The sequence below is a fragment of the Limulus polyphemus genome, unplaced genomic scaffold (assembly GCF_000517525.1).
Source record: "Limulus polyphemus unplaced genomic scaffold, Limulus_polyphemus-2.1.2 Scaffold3796, whole genome shotgun sequence".
NCBI lineage: Eukaryota > Metazoa > Arthropoda > Merostomata > Xiphosura > Limulidae > Limulus > Limulus polyphemus.
In genome coordinates this window covers 96,734-103,612 of record NW_013669406.1, presented here as the reverse complement: position 1 = coordinate 103,612, position 6,879 = coordinate 96,734, and the positions used below count along the sequence as shown (strand labels likewise).

General features: G+C 29.3%; 1 protein-coding gene across 1 annotated transcript in view; it reads left to right on the top strand.

Annotated features, from left to right (window-relative positions):
* Nucleotides 1-761: 761 nt before the first annotated feature.
* Nucleotides 762-6,879, top strand: part of LOC106470059 — an 18,930-nt gene continuing 12,812 nt past the window's right edge. Inside the window, exon 1 of the mRNA XM_022398597.1 lies at nucleotides 762-818. The gene's annotated coding sequence lies outside the window, so the exon portion shown is untranslated. The remainder of the gene's footprint in view (nucleotides 819-6,879) is intronic.

Below are 6,879 nucleotides of genomic sequence, written 5' to 3'. Positions count from 1 at the left end.
AGGATAGTTCTAGAAAATAGGTGGCGCCACACCAGTCACGTGACCTCGATGACGCAACAGTAACATAGTTACAGAAAAACTTTGTGTTGAAATAATTATTATTTGCGCTCTATACATATTTGTTTCATATGATAATTTTGTTAGAATAATATTGTCAAGAAAATAAAATGAGTTTAGTTTAATTAGAAAATATTGAACATAACCAGCCATTTACATTCATTAACACCGTAAAAAAATATTGTTGTTTAACGTTTAGCAAAATCTACACAATGGATTATCTTTGTTTTATCCGCCACAAGGCTCCCCAGTGGTTCAGAGGTAAATCACTAAGTTTACGACATTAAACATAGGGTTTCGATACCTGTAGTGGGTAGAGCACAAATAGTTCAGTGTGTAAGTTTCTGCTTAAAAACAACAACAACAACCCACCATGAGTATCGAATCCCAAAATTTAGTGTTGCAAGCTCTCAAGCTTCCTGCTGAGCACTGGGAGGGGGAAATTGTATAAAAAGTAATTAATCTATTTGTCAATGTATCTCTCTTACTTACGATTATTTCCTTTACAATTCTATTTTGAACAGTTCAAATGACGTTTTATCAATGCATTAAAACATTTATAAAAAAATGACTGCGTTGCTAATGGTAAATATTTATAATTAAATATTGCTGAAGTGTTAATAAAAGCTTTATTGCATTAAAATGTTTATATAAAATAATGTAACTTATGCTCCAACGGTCCCTTGTTTAAGATATGTCATTATGGATGATAGCTTGTGATGCTTATTTGTTTTGTCTTGAGGACGAAGAACTTTTATCAGGTTTGCTGTTGTTTTGTATGGTGTTACTCTTATTTATTTTTAGAAATTTAGTTATTTTTCTTTGCTTGGTTTTTTTTATAATTCATTAGTTATAGAAAAAATATTTTATATTGAATATTTTTACAGGAACATTGAAAGATTGACAGTGACATTTATTCTCAGCAGAGTAGCCTAACTTTAACAAATGACCTTCCTAAACAAGGTTTAAGCTCTTAAAATGGTTTCGAGGGTAGTCATAAGATTTATTGGTGGTTTTTATTGAGATTTGAGTGTAGTTTTTTGTTGTTTTTTATACTAAATACAGGTCGTTGGGTAATCGTAGAAGTATAAATATATTTTTTCTTTAAATTTTAATGATGTATTATTAGTTTACCCTTCTGTTACTGTTACTACCACTAGTACTAGTTGTTAGTGTTAGCTTTGGAGGAGTAATTCTTTATGATAAACATATCGACTGTTTCAGTATTTTTTTATTATTTCTTTGCAGGAATGATTTAGTATTACTATATAAATTATTATTCATGGTAGTCATACTAATGAATTCTTACTACTACTAGGTACTTTAGCGTTTTTTCTTCTATTACTATTAGACTTAGAACTTAACTTAAAGGAAATGAACTATGGAAATTAAAATAAAAGTTGTTGATTCCAAAATTTACATAAAATTCATGTAATGGAGTATGAAATATACATTATTCAAACACTGAACACAAATATGAGATCATGCTAATTGTTTATTAGTAAAAAACAGTGAGCCGCTTTACTACTTCAGCAGGGGAAATGTTATTGCTAGCCTTGTATAAATGGAAAAACAAATTAACTTGAAGCTTATTTTATAAATTTTTTTTGTATCAACAAAAACATTTAATAGGCTTATAACATTGATTGTTGGTTCCATATTGATAGAAGATTATAATAATTATATAAAATGTGTTAATAAAAGTCATTAGTTGGTAATAAAACAAGTTATGAGGTCTCTATATTTCAACTTTTGTTTATGTATCGAATATGATTGCAAATTATCACTTCAAATTATGTGTGACAGTTTCATTGACTATGCAAAGCATTTATCAAATGTCCAAAATGTAAGTACAAAAATTATTAAAGATTAATCTTGTGACATTCAAAAAAATGTAGAACAATATCTTTCTTGTACTAGATCAAGCTAAAAAAAAGTTAATACCTTGCCTCATATTTCTTTTAACACAATTGTAGTAAACAAATGATGCAACTTGAAGTTAATTTGTAAAATCATAAGGAATACAGAAGAAATGTAACTACTTCTCCATGTTCATTGATAAAAAGTATACCATAAATAATGAATTTTAATATGCTTACTAAAATTTTTCATTAATATGCTGTGATGTGTACTATTATCATTTTTCAAGGGTAGTACAAAAGGTTATGGATTACATAAGTATGCCTGTTAATAAAAAAATTTTTGTGTCTGGGTTGTAGGCTGGTGCCATAAGATTAAAAGCTGGCTTATGCTGCACCTATTTTTAAGGGAAGTGATAAGCATTATCTAGGTAATTGTAGCCAATTAGTTTTACTTCTGTGGTGGTAAAAGTTTTGGAGAAACTGATTAAAGATTCTTGGCAAAGCCAGCTAACACAGTTTTCAGTTTTGTTGGACAACCAGTATGGTTTTATATGGAGAAAATTATTTTTTTTCATGAATCTTTTTACCTTCAAAGATTTCACTGCTTTTATTGATGAGTATAAAGGCTTTCAAACACATGAAAGACTAGAGTAATGAAAATTATTTCTGTGGGTACAGTGGATATGTTAGCTCAATTGGATTAAGGGTTGGTTAGAGGAGAGGAAGCATACAATTACAGTAATTGAAGTTCTGTTAAACTGGATTGGAGTTACAAGCAGAATATCCTAGAACTCTGTGCTGAGGTCCTTATTCTTTTTGATATACATTAATGATATTGATAGTAAAATAGTCCAGTTGATCAGTTTGCTGATGATAATACAGTTTGGCATAGTTGGCTGTGAAGAAGATCCTGTTGTTTCACAAAGTAACTTGGATTATTTGACAGTTTTGGCAAATAAATGGCAGATGGCATTTAATTATGCTAACTGCAAGGTAAAGCATGTGGGCTATCCTAATTTGAACTATAATTACCACCTTGATGGCAATAAACTTAATAGAGTTATGGAAGAAAAGGGCATTTGTGTTTTGATTCATTAGTCTCTTAAGCTTTTTAGGCATTGTGTTGTTGCCAGTAAGTGTTCATACTTATAAAGAAAGTAAATAGGATTGATGCAACATTTTTTTCATGTTGGACTAGGGGACTTAGATTTAAGATTTGGCAGGATAGAAGTTGTATTCAAATTAGAGTTTTATTTTTCAAATAGGCTGATCAGTCTTTGGAATAGATTGTCTTTAGGTATGGCGAAAATAACAGGATTAATAAAGTTTAAGAGAAGACTTAACGAGTACTTGAGGAGTCATGGTTGGCTATAGGAAGGTAGATGTTTGATGAAATGAACAGGACAGCCACAAGGGGCCTCTTGTTCCTCAAATGTTATGTCAACTCTCTTCATACAGGGTTGGTTGACATGACTGACTTTGTAACAACAAAGTAACCATCAGTATTTCCATATTATAACTTTTAATATGGTGTGTTTATCTTCACAAAATGTGGCGAGTTTTCAGTAAACATTACAAGTCTTGTGTACACAAAAAATCAGATTTTTTAATTATGTGTTTTTACTAAAGATGTGTCTGTGAATATATGGAATCAGATTGTTGACTGCTCTAAGTGCAACATGATATTTATATTTTAAATTATGATTACAAATACTTTATCTGAAAATTTTCAAATTTCATTTGCATAACTTCAAACCTCCTAAATAAGTGTCAAACTTTTTTTCAGTAAAACTTTATATTTTATCAGTTCTTTTTTTTCTATTTTAACTGATTTGGTCAGTTTAGCTGACCTTGTAATCACCATAAATCTAAATTACCCTTTTTCTTTTTAGAATGACTACAGATTGTAAACAGAAACTCCAATTGTTTATCCTAAATAGCTTAAGGCTTGTAACAGTCTACATCTGTTTCTACTTAATTTTATTGTTGTATTGCCCTTTAAATGGTGTCTAACTAATAATCCTGTCATACAAGTTGTAAATCACTCATTCAACATGTAGCACATGTTATCACAGTGAATGATATAACACACAATCTGATGTGAGCATACCTTGTTAAGAATTAATTATTTTTCCATTATCTCGTGTAATCTAACCTTATCTAACTTAACTTTCTAATTTTTATATGTTAGTTACTTTTATAACAATAAATAAAAAATACACATGAAAAACAATCAATACAGTACTTACTTTTAACCTCATTTTTTTGCTATTTGCCAATTATATTTATGCCTACATTTTTGTAATGATGGTACTGGTACACTAAATAATTATTTATTTACATAATGCACCTAAGAACACAGAATAATAACATGCACAAAGCAAACAATGTCCTCTAATTATTATAATCTAATTAGCTTTCTAACTAAGACAAAGGGGCTTTAAATAATTTTATTAGCTGCTGGAGCTGAACATTGTGAAATAAACTTAAACAGAATATGAAATTGAAAGTATTCTATGTTGAAAACAATGTAATGTTATACATCATTCGATAAATTAAAATTTTGCCTTTCTATGTACTGGTTATAAATGATATACTATAAAATTTCAGAGAGAATTATTGACAACTTGTGAAAGAGAGGGTGTGATAGGTGGGCGTGGCAATTGGGTGTGATTTTCTTGTTTATTACTCCGTAAACAAAGATGATTCAAGGCTATAAAAATCTGACTCTGCCTTGGTAATATCTATATTATGATAAGGAATGTAATTGAATTCTGTACTTCAGAGAGAAGTGGTAAATAAATTATAGAAGGGAAGACCTAGAAAATAAATGTCACGATTCTCATACTAGGGGAGATTGAGGGTTTTAAAATATTTACTTATAAAATTAAGAACTGAAAACTTACATAATGTTAAAATTTGATTTATTAACTACATTTTGATGTCAAATTTAATTATATATTTTGATAATAAAGTAGTTTAAGTTTTGAATATTACACTAAAAGGTTGTGACCTGGGCACTTTGACCTATCTGTTATGAAAGGGTTAAATACATTAGGTATTTTGAGATTCCTAGATTAAGAAAAATTTTATTTTGATAATTTTGTACGAGTATCTCTCCTCTCTTGTGAATTTAGATTCCAAAATTAATGTATGTATTCAGCATGTTTATTTTATATCTCTCAAGTGCTCATAATCAACAATAGAAAAATACGATTATGAAGGATAAGGGAAAGAGTTTATCACAGAACTGTTCAATTTGTGGTTTTTGGTGAGGTGGTGGTGATTATGTAGAGTCAAAAGCAGAGAACCTAAACTCTGTGAACAGTAATTAAGAATTTATCTTATCTCATGTTTTGGTAAGATTTAGTTCAAATATCTTGTTCTGCTCTTGTCTGTAGTCGTAATTGTTTAGCTTTCATGGGAATGCCTTCTATTCTGGTTGTCTGTTTACAAAGTTTATTTCTCTCAAACCATATGATCTGCTCTAATTGTATTTTTTCCCATTTTCCTTTGCACACAGCTAACATGGAATTTGGTTGTAGTCATTTAATTATTTGATTCTTCTAACATTACAAGAATAGCTGCTATAGTAGGTTAAAAGAAGAATATTTTACTTGTATAACATTTTTGATATGTAATCTATTTTTAGCCTACTGTAGCAGTCAATCTTGTATAGTTAATGTATATTAGGTAGAGGGAGCCTCTAAACGTATTTGTTTTTAAAAAATTACATGATGTAATGACCATTTTTGGGTGAAACATAAGATTGAAATAAGTTAATAGTGTTAAACTAAATATACATGTAAGGTTTCAGTTGGTGTAAAAATAACATCACACATTTGATTGGAGAACTTCCATAATGGGTAGGGAACTACTGATAAAATTTCCTGAGAATGACACAGCACAACAGAAAGCAGTTAAACAGATATATATTATAGTTTCCTTGTTGAAGAAAATTATGAATACTTGTACTTAGAAAAAAAGGGGTATAGTACTAAATACAACTAACGAAATAACTTAAGTTTTACCAAAATATAATCTTCTGGTATTATCTGCTTCTTCAATTACTTCTATACATTTACTTGTTTTTTTTTTACTCAGTTTCATGATGCTTCTTGTATAAGGTTCCTTGAAGCTTGGTTTAATTTGAGAAGAAACTTCCCCATGTGATAGACAATGAAAGGTCAGCCTTTAACCCGATGACTAACTTTCTTAGTAGGCAATGCAAGTCTTGCTATATTTCATTCCAACAATAAAACTAGTGGACGAATATTTTTGAAAATTCATAAATACTTTGACAAATGTAGGTAGTTTAAGAAACATAAAGCCTATTACTTTTAATAAATTTAGTTTTTTTGTATTATGATCTTTAATATCTTGGAGAATTACATTAGGAAATCGTATTTATAAGAAATGATTACAATAGTTATATTTGCCACAGATTTGAACTTGTTACTTTTAATGTTTTAGTACATTATTTTGAAATCCCTAAAAAATTGTATCCTCCATAAAATGCAAATTTTATCTATTTTTAATATTTTTAATAATCAGGTATACTTCTTATGGTTTCAAGTAATATACAGACCCGTAAATAATATTTGTAAATAAGCCTAAACAATAAATGAGTATTTTTATTTTTAACTAGGATTTCATGTTTATATATGCACATAAAGACATTTTAATTTTGTTTCATAAATATATTTTTATTTCAAATTTATGTTTATGTTTCATTGCAGTCGTACTTTTGTGTTTATTGTGCCGAATATACCGTGGGGTCAGCAGCGTGAACTTTGTACGTTGTCCGTAAACTATCTCACCCTTTTTGGTGGTCACTCTCGTTCAACCGAGCGCGTGCGCATTTGAACTTTACTGTAGATATGGTAGTAAGAAAGCTTTTTGGTTACTCGAATATCATTTTTTTGAACTTTCAGACAAGTTTATTTCAACATATGTCCGT